We start from the raw sequence: 19,516 nt of genomic DNA, 5'->3' as shown, positions 1-19,516 counted from the left end.
CCCGGTTTGCCCCGGGTGTGCACCTCGCGTGCACCTTCGCTGCGGTGGGCACCTTGGCTGGGTTGCGCGCCTTGGTGGGCACCATGCAGTGCACGAAGTCGGAGCCCGGTTTGCCCCGGGCGCGCACCTCCGCCAGGGTGGGCACCTTGGTGCGCACAACTTGCCTGGGCTGCGCACCAGGAAGGGCTCAAGATGGCACCCGCGTTCCGTTTTTTTCACTATCTTTCAGAACGGAAATTTTAAAATATCGTTTTTTTTTGCCTTTTCTGGAAATTAGTGAAGGCAGCGCATCAAAGGTGCGCAACGCTGGTGCGAACCTGGGAGCGCTCCGATGTGTGCTCCAAGGTGCGGCGTGCACGAAGTCGGACCCCGGTTTGCCCCGGGTGCGCACCTCGCGTGCACCTTGGTGCGCACACCTTGGCTGGGTTGCGCGCCCTGGTGGGCACCATGGTGCGCACCAAGGAGCGCTCCGAAGTGTGCTCCAAGGTGCGGCGTGCACGAAGTCGGAGCCCGGTTTGCCCCGGGTGCGCACCTCGCGTGCACCTTCGCCGCGGTGGGCACCATGGCGTGCACGAAGTCGGAGCCCGGTTTGCCCCGGGTGCGCACCTCGCGTGCACCTTCGCCGGGGTGGGCACCTTAGTGTGCAGACCTTGGCTGGGTTGCGCGCCCTGGTGGGCACCATGGTGCGCACCAAGGAGCGCTCCGAAGTGTGCTCCAAGGTGCGGCCTGCACGAAGTCGGAGCCCGGTTTGCCCCGGGTGTGCACCTCGGGTGGGCACCTTGGTGCGCATGCCTTGCCTGGGCTGCGCACCAGGGCGGGCTCAAGATGGCACCCGCGTTCCTTTTTTTTCACTATCTTTCAAAACGGAAATTTTAAAATCTCATTTTTTTTTGCCTTTTTCTGGAAATTAGTGAAGGCAGCGCATCAAAGGTGCGCACCTCGCTGCCCACCACGGTGCGCAACGCCGGTGGGCACCCGGGAGTGCTTCGAAGTGTGCTCCAAGGTGCTGCGTGCACGTTGTCGGAGCCCGGTTTGCCCCGGGTGCGCACCTCGCGTGCACCTTCGTCGGGGTGGGCACCTTGGCTGGGTTTGCCCCGGCTGCGCTCCGAAGCGGGGTTATTGGAGCGCCGCCTCTTTTTTTGTCGGAGCGTTTGGTGGGGTTTCTCGCATTGGCTCTTCCGAGGCCCGGTTGCCACCCTGGCGCGCACGAAGTCGGAAGTAGGGTTAATTGCCCGGGTGCGCACCTTTGCCAGGGTGGGCACCTTACCTGGGCTGCGCACCAGGGCGGGCTCAAGATGGCACGCGCGTTCCGTTTTTTTCACTATCTTTCAAAACGGAAATTTTAAAATCTCCTTTTTTTTTTGCCTTTTCTGGAAATTAGTGAAGGCAGCGCATCAAAGGTGCGCACCTCGCTGCCCACCTTGGTGTGCTCTGAGGTGCGCACCCGGGAGCGCTACGAAGTGTGCTCCAAGGTGCGGCGTGCACGTTGTCGGAGCCCGGTTTGCCCCGGGTGCGCACCTCGCCTGCACCTTGGCCGGGGTGGGCACCTTGGCTGGGTTTGCCCAGGGTGCGCTCCGAAGCGGGGTTACTGGAGCGCCCCCTCTTTTTTTGTCAGAGCGTTTGGTGGGGTTTCTCGCATTGGCTCTTCCCAGGCCCGGTTGTTGGGTGCGCTCCCACCCTGGCGCGCGCGAAGTTGGAAGTTGGGTTAATTGCCCGGGCGCGCACCTTCGCCAGGGTGGGCACCTTGGTGCGCACACCTTGGCTGGGCTGCGCACCAGGGCGGGCTCAAGATGGCACCAGCATTCCCTTTTTCTCACTATCTTTCAAAACGGAAATTTTAAAATCTCGTTTTTTTTTTGCCTTTTATGGAAATTAGTGAAGGCATCGCATCAAAGGTGCGCACCTCGCTGCCCACCTTGGTGTGCTCCGAGGTGCCCACCACGGTGCGCAACGCCGGTGCGAACCCGGGAGCGCCCCGATGTGTGCTCCAAGGTGCGGCGTGCACGAAGTCGGACCCCGGTTTGCCCCGGGTGCGCACCTCGCGTGCACCTTGGTGCGCACACCTTGGCTGGGTTGCGCGGCCTGGTGGGCACCATGGTGCGCACCAAGGAGCGCTCCGAAGTGTGCTCCAAGGTGCGGCGTGCACGAAGTCGGAGCCCGGTTTGCCCCGGGTACGCACCTCGCGTGCACCTTCGCCGGGGTGGGCACCTCGGCTGGGTTGCGCGCCCTGGTGCGCACCAAGGAGCGCTCCGAAGTGTGCTCCAAGGTGCGGCGTGCACGAAGTCGGAGCCCGGTTTGCCCCGGGTGCGCACCTTCGCCGCGGTGCGCACCATGGCGTGCACGAAGTCGGAGCCCGGTTTGCCCCGGGTGCGCACCTCGCGTGCACCTTCGGCGGGGTTGCGCGCCCTGGTGGGCACCATGGTGCGCACCAAGGAGCGCTCCGAAGTGTGCTCCAAGGTGCGGCGTGCACGAAGTCGGAGCCCGGTTTGCCCCGGGTGCGCACCTCGCGTGCACCTTCGGCGGGGTTGCACGCCCTGGTGGGCACCATGGTGCGCACCAAGGAGCGCTCCGAAGTGTGCTCCAAGGTGCGGCGTGCACGAAGTCGGAGCCCGGTTTGCCCCGGGTGCGCACCTCGCGTGCACCTTCGCCGCGGTGGGCACCATGGCGTGCACGAAGTCGGAGCCCGGTTTGCCCCGGGTGCGCACCTCGCGTGCACCTTCGCCGGGGTGGGCACCTCGGCTGGGTTGCGCGCCCTGGTGCGCACCAAGGAGCGCTCCGAAGTGTGCTCCAAGGTGCGGCGTGCACGAAGTCGGAGCCCGGTTTGCCCCGGGTGCGCACCTCGCGTGCACCTTCGCCAGGGTGGGCACCTCGGTGCGCACACCTTCTCAATGTTTTCTTGCCTTTTCTGGAAATTGGTGAAGGCAGCGCATCAAAGGTGCGCACCTCGGTGTGCTCCGAGGTGCGAACCCGAGAGCGCTCCGAGGTGCCCACGAAGTCGAAAGTCGGGTTAATTGCATTGTTTTCCCCGGGTGCGCTCCGAGGTGCGCAACATCGGCGCGCACCAAGGAGGGCTCCGAAGTGTGCTCCAAGGTGCGCACGATGGCGTGCACCTCTGGTGCGCACGATTCGGAGCTCGGTTTGACCGGGGTGCGCACACCTTGGCTGGGTTGCGCACCTTTTGTGCGCTCCAAGGTGCGCACGAAGTCGGAGCTCGGTTTGCCCCGGGTGCGCACCTTCGCCAGGGTGCGCACCTTGATGCGCACGCCTTGGCTGGGCTGCGCACCTTGGTGGGCGCCATGGTGCGCACCTTTCGTGCGCTCCAAGGTGCGCACGAAGTCGGAGCTCGGTTTGCCCCGGGTGCGCACCTTGGTGGGCGCCATGGTGCACTCCGAGGTGCCCAAGATTGGTGCGCACCAAGGAGCGCTCCGAAGTGCGCTCCAAGGTGCGCGCGAAGTCGAAAGTTGGGTTAATTGTCCGGTTTGCCTCGGGTGCGCACCTTGCGTGCACCTTCGCCAGGGTGGGCGCCTTGGTGCGCACACCTTGGCTGGGCTGCGCACACCTTGGCACCCGCGTTTCCTTCATTTTAAATTTTTTTTTTTTACAATCTCTCAAGTGGGAAATTCTATAATCTCAACTTTTTTTGCCTTTTCAGGAAACTTTTGAATGGAGCGCATCATTGGTGCGCTCCGAAGTGTGCTCCAAAGCTCTCTCCAGCTGCGTGCACCTGCCCCGGCCGCGCACCCGGCCCCGCCCAGCTTCGCTCACCTGTCCCGGGCGTCTGGTGCGGAACCTTAGAGTAAGAAACATCACCGTGCACCTTGGCCAACGTGCGCGACTCGACCGAGCGCGCACTGGCCGAGGTGCACACCGATTTCACCTGGGTGCGCGCGCAGCACCTCGGGCGCACCGGGGTGCGCGCACAACGCCCGGGTTGCACCGTGGCCTGTGTGCTCGGGGCGCCTCGGGTGCGCGCTCGGTGTCGCCCCCGCGCGCGCGGTAGTGCGGGCAGCGCACCCCGGCCCGGCCCGGCCCCGACGAGAACGCAAACGGGCAAAAGGTTTATTCAAATAGCATTGCGACGCCCGGCGAAAAACTAAAAAAGGGTGCAACACCGGGACTTCCCGGGAGGTCACCCATCCCAGTACTACTCCGGCCCAAGCGCGCTTAACTGCGGAGTTCTGATGGGATCCGGTGCACTAACGCTGGTATGATCGCACCCGTTATGAGCTTGTCGCAGTGTGTACTTAGCAAACCGCGACCCACGTGCGAATCCACCCCGGCCACCCACCCCCGTCGAGGTGCACACCCTCCCTCGCGAAGTGCGCCCCGTTCGCCAAGTGTGAGCCCTGCCCGGGTGCGCGCACCTTGCTAGGGCGTCGGGTGTGCACCCGGCCCGGCCTACGTGCGTGCACCTGGAGGGGGCGTCGTGTGCGTGCAGTGTCCCGTCTGCAACGCGGTGCCCACACACCACCTCGGGCGCAACGACCTGCGCTCACATGTGGGCCGAGTGCACCTTGGTGCATGTTCGGGGCGCCTCGGGTGCACGCTCGATCTTGCCCCGGTGCACCAAGGCGCTCGGTTTGCCCCGGGTGCGCACTTGGTGCAAGGTGGGCACCCAAAATAGGGATCAAGCACCAAAACACAAGTTTCGGGATGCAAAATGGGACCCAAGGACCACAAATGCGTTCCAAGACCCATGATGGGTCCACGAGAACAAAAATGTGTTCCGAGACTTAATAAACAAATATTGGGTTTTAGGAGAAGAAACATGCTCTGATGCCCAAAACGAGAATCGACCCCGAAAAGGCCACAGGCCAAAAGTGGGATGCGAGACAAAAAAAAATGGGACCCGAGGACCAAAATTGGGTTCCCAGGTCGAAGACAGGGCAACCGGACAAGAAACGACCTCTAAGGCTCGAAATGAGTCCCGACGACTAAAACTTGACAAGAAGCACCCATCAGGCACCCAACTCGACACCCATGGGATGCCGACCCACCCGGGCTTCCACCTAGCACACCTTGGCACCCACCCACCCTCGCACCCAACCTCGCACCCAACTTAGCACCTTTGAACCCACATTGGCACTCACCCTGACCCTGGCACCTTGGAACCCACATTGGCACTCACCTTGACCCTGGCACCCACCTTTGCACTCACCTTGGGACCCACCCTGGCTCCCACCTCGGCACCCACCCAGACACCCACCTTGGTTCCTTGGCACCCACCTTGGATCCTTGGCACCCACCCCGACACCCACCTTGGCACGCAACTTGGCTACTTGCCACCCACCTTGGCTCCTTGACGCCCACCCCGACAACCACCCCGTGACCTACCCTGGCTAGGGTTGGTGCACACCCACCCTGGTGCCCACCTTGGCACCCACCCTATGACCCACCTTGGCACGCACCTTAGTACCCACCCCGTTACCCACCCTAGGACCCACCCCGTGACCCACCTTGGCCAGGGTGGGTGCCTTGGTGCGCACAACTTGCCTGGGCTGCACACCAGGGCGGGCTCAAGATGGCACCCGCGTTCCGTTTTTTTCACTATCTTTCAAAACGGAAATTTTAAAATCTCATTTTTTTCTTTTTTTTGCCTTTTCTGGAAATTAGTGAAGGCAGCGCATCAAAGGTGCGCAATGCTGGTGCGAACCCGGGAGCGCTCCGATGTGTGCTCCAAGGTGCGGCGTGCACGAAGTCCGAGCCCGGTTTGCCCCGGGTGCGCACCTCGCGTGCACCTTCGCCGGGGTGAGCACCTTGGCTGGGTTGCGCGCCCTGGTGCGTACCAAGGAGCGCTCTGAAGTGTGCTCCAAGGTGCGGCGTGCACGAAGTCGGAGCCCGGTTTGCCCCGGGTGTGCACCTCGGGTGCGCACCTCGCGTGCACCTTCGCTGCGGTGGGCACCTTGGCTGGGTTGCGCGCCTTGGTGGGCACCATGCAGTGCACGAAGTCGGAGCCCGGTTTGCCCCGGGCGCGCACCTCCGCCAGGGTGGGCACCTTGGTGCGCACAACTTGCCTGGGCTGCGCATCAGGAAGGGCTCAAGATGGCACCCGCGTTCCGTTTTTTTCACTATCTTTCAGAACGGAAATTTTAAAATATCGTTTTTTTTTGCCTTTTCTGGAAATTAGTGAAGGCAGCGCATCAAAGGTGCGCAACGCTGGTGCGAACCTGGGAGCGCTCCGATGTGTGCTCCAAGGTGCGGCGTGCACGAAGTCGGAGCCCGGTTTGCCTCGGGTGCGCCCTGGTGGGCACCATGGTGCGCACCAAGGAGCGCTCCGAAGTGTGCTCCAAGGTGCGGCCTGCACGAAGTCGGAGCCCGGTTTGCCCCGGGTGTGCACCTCGGGTGGGCACCTTGGTGCGCATGCCTTGCCTGGGCTGCGCACCAGGGCGGGCTCAAGATGGCACCCGCGTTCCTTTTTTTTCACTATCTTTCAAAACGGAAATTTTAAAATCTCATTTTTTTTTGCCTTTTTCTGGAAATTAGTGAAGGCAGCGCATCAAAGGTGCGCACCTCGCTGCCCACCACGGTGCGCAACGCCGGTGGGCACCCGGGAGTGCTTCGAAGTGTGCTCCAAGGTGCTGCGTGCACGTTGTCGGAGCCCGGTTTGCCCCGGGTGCGCACCTCGCGTGCACCTTCGTCGGGGTGGGCACCTTGGCTTGGTTTGCCCCGGCTGCGCTCCGAAGCGGGGTTATTGGAGCGCCGCCTCTTTTTTTGTCGGAGCGTTTGGTGGGGTTTCTCGCATTGGCTCTTCCGAGGCCCGGTTGCCACCCTGGCGCGCACGAAGTCGGAAGTAGGGTTAATTGCCCGGGTGCGCACCTTTGCCAGGGTGGCACCTTACCTGGGCTGCGCACCAGGGCGGGCTCAAGATGGCACGCGCGTTCCGTTTTTTTCACTATCTTTCAAAACGGAAATTTTAAAATCTCCTTTTTTTTTTGCCTTTTCTGGAAATTAGTGAAGGCAGCGCATCAAAGGTGCGCACCTCGCTGCCCACCTTGGTGTGCTCTGAGGTGCGCACCCGGGAGCGCTACGAAGTGTGCTCCAAGGTGCGGCGTGCACGTTGTCGGAGCCCGGTTTGCCCCGGGTGCGCACCTCGCCTGCACCTTGGCCGGGGTGGGCACCTTGGCTGGGTTTGCCCAGGGTGCGCTCCGAAGCGGGGTTACTGGAGCGCCCCCTCTTTTTTTGTCAGAGAGTTTGGTGGGGTTTCTCGCATTGGCTCTTCCCAGGCCCGGTTGTTGGGTGCGCTCCCACCCTGGCGCGCGCGAAGTTGGAAGTTGGGTTAATTGCCCGGGCGCGCACCTTCGCCAGGGTGGGCACCTTGGTGCGCAAACCTTGGCTGGGCTGCGCACCAGGGCGGGCTCAAGATGGCACCAGCATTCCCTTTTTCTCACTATCTTTCAAAACGGAAATTTTAAAATCTCGTTTTTTTTTTGCCTTTTATGGAAATTAGTGAAGGCATCGCATCAAAGGTGCGCACCTCGCTGCCCACCTTGGTGTGCTCCGAGGTGCCCACCACGGTGCGCAACGCCGGTGCGAACCCGGGAGCGCCCCGATGTGTGCTCCAAGGTGCGGCGTGCACGAAGTCGGACCCCGGTTTGCCCCGGGTGCGCACCTCGCGTGCACCTTGGTGCGCACACCTTGGCTGGGTTGCGCGGCCTGGTGGGCACCATGGTGCGCACCAAGGAGCGCTCCGAAGTGTGCTCCAAGGTGCGGCGTGCACGAAGTCGGAGCCCGGTTTGCCCCGGGTGCGCACCTTCGCCGCGGTGGGCACCATGGCGTGCACGAAGTCGGAGCCCGGTTTGCCCCGGGTGCGCACCTCGCGTGCACCTTCGCCGGGGTGGGCACCTCGGCTGGGTTGCGCGCCCTGGTGCGCACCAAGGAGCGCTCTGAAGTGTGCTCCAAGGTGCGGCGTGCACGAAGTCGGAGCCCGGTTTGCCCCGGGTGTGCACCTCGCGTGCACCTTCGCTGCGGTGGGCACCTTGGCTGGGTTGCGCGCCTTGGTGGGCACCATGCAGTGCACGAAGTCGGAGCCCGGTTTGCCCCGGGCGCGCACCTCCGCCAGGGTGGGCACCTTGGTGCGCACAACTTGCCTGGGCTGCGCACCAGGAAGGGCTCAAGATGGCACCCGCGTTCCGTTTTTTTCACTATCTTTCAGAACGGAAATTTTAAAATATCGTTTTTTTTTGCCTTTTCTGGAAATTAGTGAAGGCAGCGCATCAAAGGTGCGCAACGCTGGTGCGAACCTGGGAGCGCTCCGATGTGTGCTCCAAGGTGCGGCGTGCACGAAGTCGGACCCCGGTTTGCCCCGGGTGCGCACCTCGCGTGCACCTTGGTGCGCACACCTTGGCTGGGTTGCGCGCCCTGGTGGGCACCATGGTGCGCACCAAGGAGCGCTCCGAAGTGTGCTCCAAGGTGCGGCGTGCACGAAGTCGGAGCCCGGTTTGCCCCGGGTGCGCACCTCGCGTGCACCTTCGCCGCGGTGGGCACCATGGCGTGCACGAAGTCGGAGCCCGGTTTGCCCCGGGTGCGCACCTCGCGTGCACCTTCGCCGGGGTGGGCACCTTAGTGTGCAGACCTTGGCTGGGTTGCGCGCCCTGGTGGGCACCATGGTGCGCACCAAGGAGCGCTCCGAAGTGTGCTCCAAGGTGCGGCCTGCACGAAGTCGGAGCCCGGTTTGCCCCGGGTGTGCACCTCGGGTGGGCACCTTGGTGCGCATGCCTTGCCTGGGCTGCGCACCAGGGCGGGCTCAAGATGGCACCCGCGTTCCTTTTTTTTCACTATCTTTCAAAACGGAAATTTTAAAATCTCATTTTTTTTTGCCTTTTTCTGGAAATTAGTGAAGGCAGCGCATCAAAGGTGCGCACCTCGCTGCCCACCACGGTGCGCAACGCCGGTGGGCACCCGGGAGTGCTTCGAAGTGTGCTCCAAGGTGCTGCGTGCACGTTGTCGGAGCCCGGTTTGCCCCGGGTGCGCACCTCGCGTGCACCTTCGTCGGGGTGGGCACCTTGGCTGGGTTTGCCCCGGCTGCGCTCCGAAGCGGGGTTATTGGAGCGCCGCCTCTTTTTTTGTCGGAGCGTTTGGTGGGGTTTCTCGCATTGGCTCTTCCGAGGCCCGGTTGCCACCCTGGCGCGCACGAAGTCGGAAGTAGGGTTAATTGCCCGGGTGCGCACCTTTGCCAGGGTGGGCACCTTACCTGGGCTGCGCACCAGGGCGGGCTCAAGATGGCACGCGCGTTCCGTTTTTTTCACTATCTTTCAAAACGGAAATTTTAAAATCTCCTTTTTTTTTTGCCTTTTCTGGAAATTAGTGAAGGCAGCGCATCAAAGGTGCGCACCTCGCTGCCCACCTTGGTGTGCTCTGAGGTGCGCACCCGGGAGCGCTACGAAGTGTGCTCCAAGGTGCGGCGTGCACGTTGTCGGAGCCCGGTTTGCCCCGGGTGCGCACCTCGCCTGCACCTTGGCCGGGGTGGGCACCTTGGCTGGGTTTGCCCAGGGTGCGCTCCGAAGCGGGGTTACTGGAGCGCCCCCTCTTTTTTTGTCAGAGCGTTTGGTGGGGTTTCTCGCATTGGCTCTTCCCAGGCCCGGTTGTTGGGTGCGCTCCCACCCTGGCGCGCGCGAAGTTGGAAGTTGGGTTAATTGCCCGGGCGCGCACCTTCGCCAGGGTGGGCACCTTGGTGCGCACACCTTGGCTGGGCTGCGCACCAGGGCGGGCTCAAGATGGCACCAGCATTCCCTTTTTCTCACTATCTTTCAAAACGGAAATTTTAAAATCTCGTTTTTTTTTTGCCTTTTATGGAAATTAGTGAAGGCATCGCATCAAAGGTGCGCACCTCGCTGCCCACCTTGGTGTGCTCCGAGGTGCCCACCACGGTGCGCAACGCCGGTGCGAACCCGGGAGCGCCCCGATGTGTGCTCCAAGGTGCGGCGTGCACGAAGTCGGACCCCGGTTTGCCCCGGGTGCGCACCTCGCGTGCACCTTGGTGCGCACACCTTGGCTGGGTTGCGCGGCCTGGTGGGCACCATGGTGCGCACCAAGGAGCGCTCCGAAGTGTGCTCCAAGGTGCGGCGTGCACGAAGTCGGAGCCCGGTTTGCCCCGGGTACGCACCTCGCGTGCACCTTCGCCGGGGTGGGCACCTCGGCTGGGTTGCGCGCCCTGGTGCGCACCAAGGAGCGCTCCGAAGTGTGCTCCAAGGTGCGGCGTGCACGAAGTCGGAGCCCGGTTTGCCCCGGGTGCGCACCTTCGCCGCGGTGCGCACCATGGCGTGCACGAAGTCGGAGCCCGGTTTGCCCCGGGTGCGCACCTCGCGTGCACCTTCGGCGGGGTTGCGCGCCCTGGTGGGCACCATGGTGCGCACCAAGGAGCGCTCCGAAGTGTGCTCCAAGGTGCGGCGTGCACGAAGTCGGAGCCCGGTTTGCCCCGGGTGCGCACCTCGCGTGCACCTTCGGCGGGGTTGCGCGCCCTGGTGGGCACCATGGTGCGCACCAAGGAGCGCTCCGAAGTGTGCTCCAAGGTGCGGCGTGCACGAAGTCGGAGCCCGGTTTGCCCCGGGTGCGCACCTCGCGTGCACCTTCGCCGCGGTGGGCACCATGGCGTGCACGAAGTCGGAGCCCGGTTTGCCCCGGGTGCGCACCTCGCGTGCACCTTCGCCGGGGTGGGCACCTCGGCTGGGTTGCGCGCCCTGGTGCGCACCAAGGAGCGCTCCGAAGTGTGCTCCAAGGTGCGGCGTGCACGAAGTCGGAGCCCGGTTTGCCCCGGGTGCGCACCTCGCGTGCACCTTCGCCAGGGTGGGCACCTCGGTGCGCACACCTTCTCAATGTTTTCTTGCCTTTTCTGGAAATTGGTGAAGGCAGCGCATCAAAGGTGCGCACCTCGGTGTGCTCCGAGGTGCGAACCCGAGAGCGCTCCGAGGTGCCCACGAAGTCGAAAGTCGGGTTAATTGCATTGTTTTCCCCGGGTGCGCTCCGAGGTGCGCAACATCGGCGCGCACCAAGGAGGGCTCCGAAGTGTGCTCCAAGGTGCGCACGATGGCGTGCACCTCTGGTGCGCACGATTCGGAGCTCGGTTTGACCGGGGTGCGCACACCTTGGCTGGGTTGCGCACCTTTTGTGCGCTCCAAGGTGCGCACGAAGTCGGAGCTCGGTTTGCCCCGGGTGCGCACCTTCGCCAGGGTGCGCACCTTGATGCGCACGCCTTGGCTGGGCTGCGCACCTTGGTGGGCGCCATGGTGCGCACCTTTCGTGCGCTCCAAGGTGCGCACGAAGTCGGAGCTCGGTTTGCCCCGGGTGCGCACCTTGGTGGGCGCCATGGTGCACTCCGAGGTGCCCAAGATTGGTGCGCACCAAGGAGCGCTCCGAAGTGCGCTCCAAGGTGCGCGCGAAGTCGAAAGTTGGGTTAATTGTCCGGTTTGCCTCGGGTGCGCACCTTGCGTGCACCTTCGCCAGGGTGGGCTGGGCTGCGCACACCTTGGCACCCGCGTTTCCTTCATTTTAAATTTTTTTTTTTTACAATCTCTCAAGTGGGAAATTCTATAATCTCAACTTTTTTTGCCTTTTCAGGAAACTTTTGAATGGAGCGCATCATTGGTGCGCTCCGAAGTGTGCTCCAAAGCTCTCTCCAGCTGCGTGCACCTGCCCCGGCCGCGCACCCGGCCCCGCCCAGCTTCGCTCACCTGTCCCGGGCGTCTGGTGCGGAACCTTAGAGTAAGAAACATCACCGTGCACCTTGGCCAACGTGCGCGACTCGACCGAGCGCGCACTGGCCGAGGTGCACACCGATTTCACCTGGGTGCGCGCGCAGCACCTCGGGCGCACCGGGGTGCGCGCACAACGCCCGGGTTGCACCGTGGCCTGTGTGCTCGGGGCGCCTCGGGTGCGCGCTCGGTGTCGCCCCCGCGCGCGCGGTAGTGCGGGCAGCGCACCCCGGCCCGGCCCGGCCCCGACGAGAACGCAAACGGGCAAAAGGTTTATTCAAATAGCATTGCGACGCCCGGCGAAAAACTAAAAAAGGGTGCAACACCGGGACTTCCCGGGAGGTCACCCATCCCAGTACTACTCCGGCCCAAGCGCGCTTAACTGCGGAGTTCTGATGGGATCCGGTGCACTAACGCTGGTATGATCGCACCCGTTATGAGCTTGTCGCAGTGTGTACTTAGCAAACCGCGACCCACGTGCGAATCCACCCCGGCCACCCACCCCCGTCGAGGTGCACACCCTCCCTCGCGAAGTGCGCCCCGTTCGCCAAGTGTGAGCCCTGCCCGGGTGCGCGCACCTTGCTAGGGCGTCGGGTGTGCACCCGGCCCGGCCTACGTGCGTGCACCTGGAGGGGGCGTCGTGTGCGTGCAGTGTCCCGTCTGCAACGCGGTGCCCACACACCACCTCGGGCGCAACGACCTGCGCTCACATGTGGGCCGAGTGCACCTTGGTGCATGTTCGGGGCGCCTCGGGTGCACGCTCGATCTTGCCCCGGTGCACCAAGGCGCTCGGTTTGCCCCGGGTGCGCACTTGGTGCAAGGTGGGCACCCAAAATAGGGATCAAGCACCAAAACACAAGTTTCGGGATGCAAAATGGGACCCAAGGACCACAAATGCGTTCCAAGACCCATGATGGGTCCACGAGAACAAAAATGTGTTCCGAGACTTAATAAACAAATATTGGGTTTTAGGAGAAGAAACATGCTCTGATGCCCAAAACGAGAATCGACCCCGAAAAGGCCACAGGCCAAAAGTGGGATGCGAGACAAAAAAAAATGGGACCCGAGGACCAAAATTGGGTTCCCAGGTCGAAGACAGGGCAACCGGACAAGAAACGACCTCTAAGGCTCGAAATGAGTCCTCGAAATGAGTCCCGACGACTAAAACTTGACAAGAAGCACCCATCAGGCACCCAACTCGACACCCATGGGATGCCGACCCACCCGGGCTTCCACCTAGCACACCTTGGCACCCACCCACCCTCGCACCCAACCTCGCACCCAACTTAGCACCTTTGAACCCACATTGGCACTCACCCTGACCCTGGCACCTTGGAACCCACATTGGCACTCACCTTGACCCTGGCACCCACCTTTGCACTCACCTTGGGACCCACCCTGGCTCCCACCTCGGCACCCACCCAGACACCCACCTTGGTTCCTTGGCACCCACCTTGGATCCTTGGCACCCACCCCGACACCCACCTTGGCACGCAACTTGGCTACTTGCCACCCACCTTGGCTCCTTGACGCCCACCCCGACAACCACCCCGTGACCTACCCTGGCTAGGGTTGGTGCACACCCACCCTGGTGCCCACCTTGGCACCCACCCTATGACCCACCTTGGCACGCACCTTAGTACCCACCCCGTTACCCACCCTAGGACCCACCCCGTGACCCACCTTGGCCAGGGTGGGTGCCTTGGTGCGCACAACTTGCCTGGGCTGCACACCAGGGCGGGCTCAAGATGGCACCCGCGTTCCGTTTTTTTCACTATCTTTCAAAACGGAAATTTTAAAATCTCATTTTTTTCTTTTTTTTGCCTTTTCTGGAAATTAGTGAAGGCAGCGCATCAAAGGTGCGCAATGCTGGTGCGAACCCGGGAGCGCTCCGATGTGTGCTCCAAGGTGCGGCGTGCACGAAGTCCGAGCCCGGTTTGCCCCGGGTGCGCACCTCGCGTGCACCTTCGCCGGGGTGAGCACCTTGGCTGGGTTGCGCGCCCTGGTGCGTACCAAGGAGCGCTCTGAAGTGTGCTCCAAGGTGCGGCGTGCACGAAGTCGGAGCCCGGTTTGCCCCGGGTGTGCACCTCGGGTGCGCACCTCGCGTGAACCTTCGCTGCGGTGGGCACCTTGGCTGGGTTGCGCGCCTTGGTGGGCACCATGCAGTGCACGAAGTCGGAGCCCGGTTTGCCCCGGGCGCGCACCTCCGCCAGGGTGGGCACCTTGGTGCGCACAACTTGCCTGGGCTGCGCATCAGGAAGGGCTCAAGATGGCACCCGCGTTCCGTTTTTTTCACTATCTTTCAGAACGGAAATTTTAAAATATCGTTTTTTTTTGCCTTTTCTGGAAATTAGTGAAGGCAGCGCATCAAAGGTGCGCAACGCTGGTGCGAACCTGGGAGCGCTCCGATGTGTGCTCCAAGGTGCGGCGTGCACGAAGTCGGAGCCCGGTTTGCCTCGGGTGCGCCCTGGTGGGCACCATGGTGCGCACCAAGGAGCGCTCCGAAGTGTGCTCCAAGGTGCGGCCTGCACGAAGTCGGAGCCCGGTTTGCCCCGGGTGTGCACCTCGGGTGGGCACCTTGGTGCGCATGCCTTGCCTGGGCTGCGCACCAGGGCGGGCTCAAGATGGCACCCGCGTTCCTTTTTTTTCACTATCTTTCAAAACGGAAATTTTAAAATCTCATTTTTTTTTGCCTTTTTCTGGAAATTAGTGAAGGCAGCGCATCAAAGGTGCGCACCTCGCTGCCCACCACGGTGCGCAACGCCGGTGGGCACCCGGGAGTGCTTCGAAGTGTGCTCCAAGGTGCTGCGTGCACGTTGTCGGAGCCCGGTTTGCCCCGGGTGCGCACCTCGCGTGCACCTTCGTCGGGGTGGGCACCTTGGCTTGGTTTGCCCCGGCTGCGCTCCGAAGCGGGGTTATTGGAGCGCCGCCTCTTTTTTTGTCGGAGCGTTTGGTGGGGTTTCTCGCATTGGCTCTTCCGAGGCCCGGTTGCCACCCTGGCGCGCACGAAGTCGGAAGTAGGGTTAATTGCCCGGGTGCGCACCTTTGCCAGGGTGGCACCTTACCTGGGCTGCGCACCAGGGCGGGCTCAAGATGGCACGCGCGTTCCGTTTTTTTCACTATCTTTCAAAACGGAAATTTTAAAATCTCCTTTTTTTTTTGCCTTTTCTGGAAATTAGTGAAGGCAGCGCATCAAAGGTGCGCACCTCGCTGCCCACCTTGGTGTGCTCTGAGGTGCGCACCCGGGAGCGCTACGAAGTGTGCTCCAAGGTGCGGCGTGCACGTTGTCGGAGCCCGGTTTGCCCCGGGTGCGCACCTCGCCTGCACCTTGGCCGGGGTGGGCACCTTGGCTGGGTTTGCCCAGGGTGCGCTCCGAAGCGGGGTTACTGGAGCGCCCCCTCTTTTTTTGTCAGAGAGTTTGGTGGGGTTTCTCGCATTGGCTCTTCCCAGGCCCGGTTGTTGGGTGCGCTCCCACCCTGGCGCGCGCGAAGTTGGAAGTTGGGTTAATTGCCCGGGCGCGCACCTTCGCCAGGGTGGGCACCTTGGTGCGCAAACCTTGGCTGGGCTGCGCACCAGGGCGGGCTCAAGATGGCACCAGCATTCCCTTTTTCTCACTATCTTTCAAAACGGAAATTTTAAAATCTCGTTTTTTTTTTGCCTTTTATGGAAATTAGTGAAGGCATCGCATCAAAGGTGCGCACCTCGCTGCCCACCTTGGTGTGCTCCGAGGTGCCCACCACGGTGCGCAACGCCGGTGCGAACCCGGGAGCGCCCCGATGTGTGCTCCAAGGTGCGGCGTGCACGAAGTCGGACCCCGGTTTGCCCCGGGTGCGCACCTCGCGTGCACCTTGGTGCGCACACCTTGGCTGGGTTGCGCGGCCTGGTGGGCACCATGGTGCGCACCAAGGAGCGCTCCGAAGTGTGCTCCAAGGTGCGGCGTGCACGAAGTCGGAGCCCGGTTTGCCCCGGGTGCGCACCTTCGCCGCGGTGGGCACCATGGCGTGCACGAAGTCGGAGCCCGGTTTGCCCCGGGTGCGCACCTCGCGTGCACCTTCGCCGGGGTGGGCACCTCGGCTGGGTTGCGCGCCCTGGTGCGCACCAAGGAGCGCTCTGAAGTGTGCTCCAAGGTGCGGCGTGCACGAAGTCGGAGCCCGGTTTGCCCCGGGTGTGCACCTCGCGTGCACCTTCGCTGCGGTGGGCACCTTGGCTGGGTTGCGCGCCTTGGTGGGCACCATGCAGTGCACGAAGTCGGAGCCCGGTTTGCCCCGGGCGCGCACCTCCGCCAGGGTGGGCACCTTGGTGCGCACAACTTGCCTGGGCTGCGCACCAGGAAGGGCTCAAGATGGCACCCGCGTTCCGTTTTTTTCACTATCTTTCAGAACGGAAATTTTAAAATATCGTTTTTTTTTGCCTTTTCTGGAAATTAGTGAAGGCAGCGCATCAAAGGTGCGCAACGCTGGTGCGAACCTGGGAGCGCTCCGATGTGTGCTCCAAGGTGCGGCGTGCACGAAGTCGGACCCCGGTTTGCCCCGGGTGCGCACCTCGCGTGCACCTTGGTGCGCACACCTTGGCTGGGTTGCGCGCCCTGGTGGGCACCATGGTGCGCACCAAGGAGCGCTCCGAAGTGTGCTCCAAGGTGCGGCGTGCACGAAGTCGGAGCCCGGTTTGCCCCGGGTGCGCACCTCGCGTGCACCTTCGCCGCGGTGGGCACCATGGCGTGCACGAAGTCGGAGCCCGGTTTGCCCCGGGTGCGCACCTCGCGTGCACCTTCGCCGGGGTGGGCACCTTAGTGTGCAGACCTTGGCTGGGTTGCGCGCCCTGGTGGGCACCATGGTGCGCACCAAGGAGCGCTCCGAAGTGTGCTCCAAGGTGCGGCCTGCACGAAGTCGGAGCCCGGTTTGCCCCGGGTGTGCACCTCGGGTGGGCACCTTGGTGCGCATGCCTTGCCTGGGCTGCGCACCAGGGCGGGCTCAAGATGGCACCCGCGTTCCTTTTTTTTCACTATCTTTCAAAACGGAAATTTTAAAATCTCATTTTTTTTTGCCTTTTTCTGGAAATTAGTGAAGGCAGCGCATCAAAGGTGCGCACCTCGCTGCCCACCACGGTGCGCAACGCCGGTGGGCACCCGGGAGTGCTTCGAAGTGTGCTCCAAGGTGCTGCGTGCACGTTGTCGGAGCCCGGTTTGCCCCGGGTGCGCACCTCGCGTGCACCTTCGTCGGGGTGGGCACCTTGGCTGGGTTTGCCCCGGCTGCGCTCCGAAGCGGGGTTATTGGAGCGCCGCCTCTTTTTTTGTCGGAGCGTTTGGTGGGGTTTCTCGCATTGGCTCTTCCGAGGCCCGGTTGCCACCCTGGCGCGCACGAAGTCGGAAGTAGGGTTAATTGCCCGGGTGCGCACCTTTGCCAGGGTGGGCACCTTACCTGGGCTGCGCACCAGGGCGGGCTCAAGATGGCACGCGCGTTCCGTTTTTTTCACTATCTTTCAAAACGGAAATTTTAAAATCTCCTTTTTTTTTTGCCTTTTCTGGAAATTAGTGAAGGCAGCGCATCAAAGGTGCGCACCTCGCTGCCCACCTTGGTGTGCTCTGAGGTGCGCACCCGGGAGCGCTACGAAGTGTGCTCCAAGGTGCGGCGTGCACGTTGTCGGAGCCCGGTTTGCCCCGGGTGCGCACCTCGCCTGCACCTTGGCCGGGGTGGGCACCTTGGCTGGGTTTGCCCAGGGTGCGCTCCGAAGCGGGGTTACTGGAGCGCCCCCTCTTTTTTTGTCAGAGCGTTTGGTGGGGTTTCTCGCATTGGCTCTTCCCAGGCCCGGTTGTTGGGTGCGCTCCCACCCTGGCGCGCGCGAAGTTGGAAGTTGGGTTAATTGCCCGGGCGCGCACCTTCGCCAGGGTGGGCACCTTGGTGCGCACACCTTGGCTGGGCTGCGCACCAGGGCGGGCTCAAGATGGCACCAGCATTCCCTTTTTCTCACTATCTTTCAAAACGGAAATTTTAAAATCTCGTTTTTTTTTTGCCTTTTATGGAAATTAGTGAAGGCATCGCATCAAAGGTGCGCACCTCGCTGCCCACCTTGGTGTGCTCCGAGGTGCCCACCACGGTGCGCAACGCCGGTGCGAACCCGGGAGCGCCCCGATGTGTGCTCCAAGGTGCGGCGTGCACGAAGTCGGACCCCGGTTTGCCCCGGGTGCGCACCTCGCGTGCACCTTGGTGCGCACACCTTGGCTGGGTTGCGCGGCCTGGTGGGCACCATGGTGCGCACCAAGGAGCGCTCCGAAGTGTGCTCCAAGGTGCGGCGTGCACGAAGTCGGAGCCCGGTTTGCCCCGGGTACGCACCTCGCGTGCACCTTCGCCGGGGTGGGCACCTCGGCTGGGTTGCGCGCCCTGGTGCGCACCAAGGAGCGCTCCGAAGTGTGCTCCAAGGTGCGGCGTGCACGAAGTCGGAGCCCGGTTTGCCCCGGGTGCGCACCTTCGCCGCGGTGCGCACCATGGCGTGCACGAAGTCGGAGCCCGGTTTGCCCCGGGTGCGCACCTCGCGTGCACCTTCGGCGGGGTTGCGCGCCCTGGTGGGCACCATGGTGCGCACCAAGGAGCGCTCCGAAGTGTGCTCCAAGGTGCGGCGTGCACGAAGTCGGAGCCCGGTTTGCCCCGGGTGCGCACCTCGCGTGCACCTTCGGCGGGGTTGCGCGCCCTGGTGGGCACCATGGTGCGCACCAAGGAGCGCTCCGAAGTGTGCTCCAAGGTGCGGCGTGCACGAAGTCGGAGCCCGGTTTGCCCCGGGTGCGCACCTCGCGTGCACCTTCGCCGCGGTGGGCACCATGGCGTGCACGAAGTCGGAGCCCGGTTTGCCCCGGGTGCGCACCTCGCGTGCACCTTCGCCGGGGTGGGCACCTCGGCTGGGTTGCGCGCCCTGGTGCGCACCAAGGAGCGCTCCGAAGTGTGCTCCAAGGTGCGGCGTGCACGAAGTCGGAGCCCGGTTTGCCCCGGGTGCGCACCTCGCGTGCACCTTCGCCAGGGTGGGCACCTCGGTGCGCACACCTTCTCAATGTTTTCTTGCCTTTTCTGGAAATTGGTGAAGGCAGCGCATCAAAGGTGCGCACCTCGGTGTGCTCCGAGGTGCGAACCCGAGAGCGCTCCGAGGTGCCCACGAAGTCGAAAGTCGGGTTAATTGCATTGTTTTCCCCGGGTGCGCTCCGAGGTGCGCAACATCGGCGCGCACCAAGGAGGGCTCCGAAGTGTGCTCCAAGGTGCGCACGATGGCGTGCACCTCTGGTGCGCACGATTCGGAGCTCGGTTTGACCGGGGTGCGCACACCTTGGCTGGGTTGCGCACCTTTTGTGCGCTCCAAGGTGCGCACGAAGTCGGAGCTCGGTTTGCCCCGGGTGCGCACCTTCGCCAGGGTGCGCACCTTGATGCGCACGCCTTGGCTGGGCTGCGCACCTTGGTGGGCGCCATGGTGCGCACCTTTCGTGCGCTCCAAGGTGCGCACGAAGTCGGAGCTCGGTTTGCCCCGGGTGCGCACCTTGGTGGGCGCCATGGTGCACTCCGAGGTGCCCAAGATTGGTGCGCACCAAGGAGCGCTCCGAAGTGCGCTCCAAGGTGCGCGCGAAGTCGAAAGTTGGGTTAATTGTCCGGTTTGCCTCGGGTGCGCACCTTGCGTGCACCTTCGCCAGGGTGGGCGCCTTGGTGCGCACACCTTGGCTGGGCTGCGCACACCTTGGCACCCGCGTTTCCTTCATTTTAAATTTTTTTTTTTTACAATCTCTCAAGTGGGAAATTCTATAATCTCAACTTTTTTTGCCTTTTCAGGAAACTTTTGAATGGAGCGCATCATTG

At 63.0% G+C, this 19,516-nt stretch overlaps 2 non-coding genes across 2 annotated transcripts; both read right to left on the bottom strand.

Annotated features, from left to right (window-relative positions):
* Positions 1 to 4,100: 4,100 nt before the first annotated feature.
* On the bottom strand, positions 4,101 to 4,219 carry LOC131866129 (5S ribosomal RNA). Its single transcript, XR_009364761.1, has one exon. It is a non-coding gene; the product is annotated as a 5S ribosomal RNA (ribosomal RNA).
* Positions 4,220 to 12,001: 7,782 nt separating this feature from the next.
* On the bottom strand, positions 12,002 to 12,120 carry LOC131866128 (5S ribosomal RNA). Its single transcript, XR_009364760.1, has one exon. It is a non-coding gene; the product is annotated as a 5S ribosomal RNA (ribosomal RNA).
* Positions 12,121 to 19,516: the final 7,396 nt, after the last annotated feature.

This window comes from Cryptomeria japonica, unplaced genomic scaffold (genome assembly GCF_030272615.1).
Source record: "Cryptomeria japonica unplaced genomic scaffold, Sugi_1.0 HiC_scaffold_132, whole genome shotgun sequence".
In the NCBI taxonomy this organism is placed as follows: Eukaryota; Viridiplantae; Streptophyta; class Pinopsida; order Cupressales; family Cupressaceae; genus Cryptomeria; species Cryptomeria japonica.
This window is presented reverse-complemented; position numbering and strand designations above follow the sequence as displayed.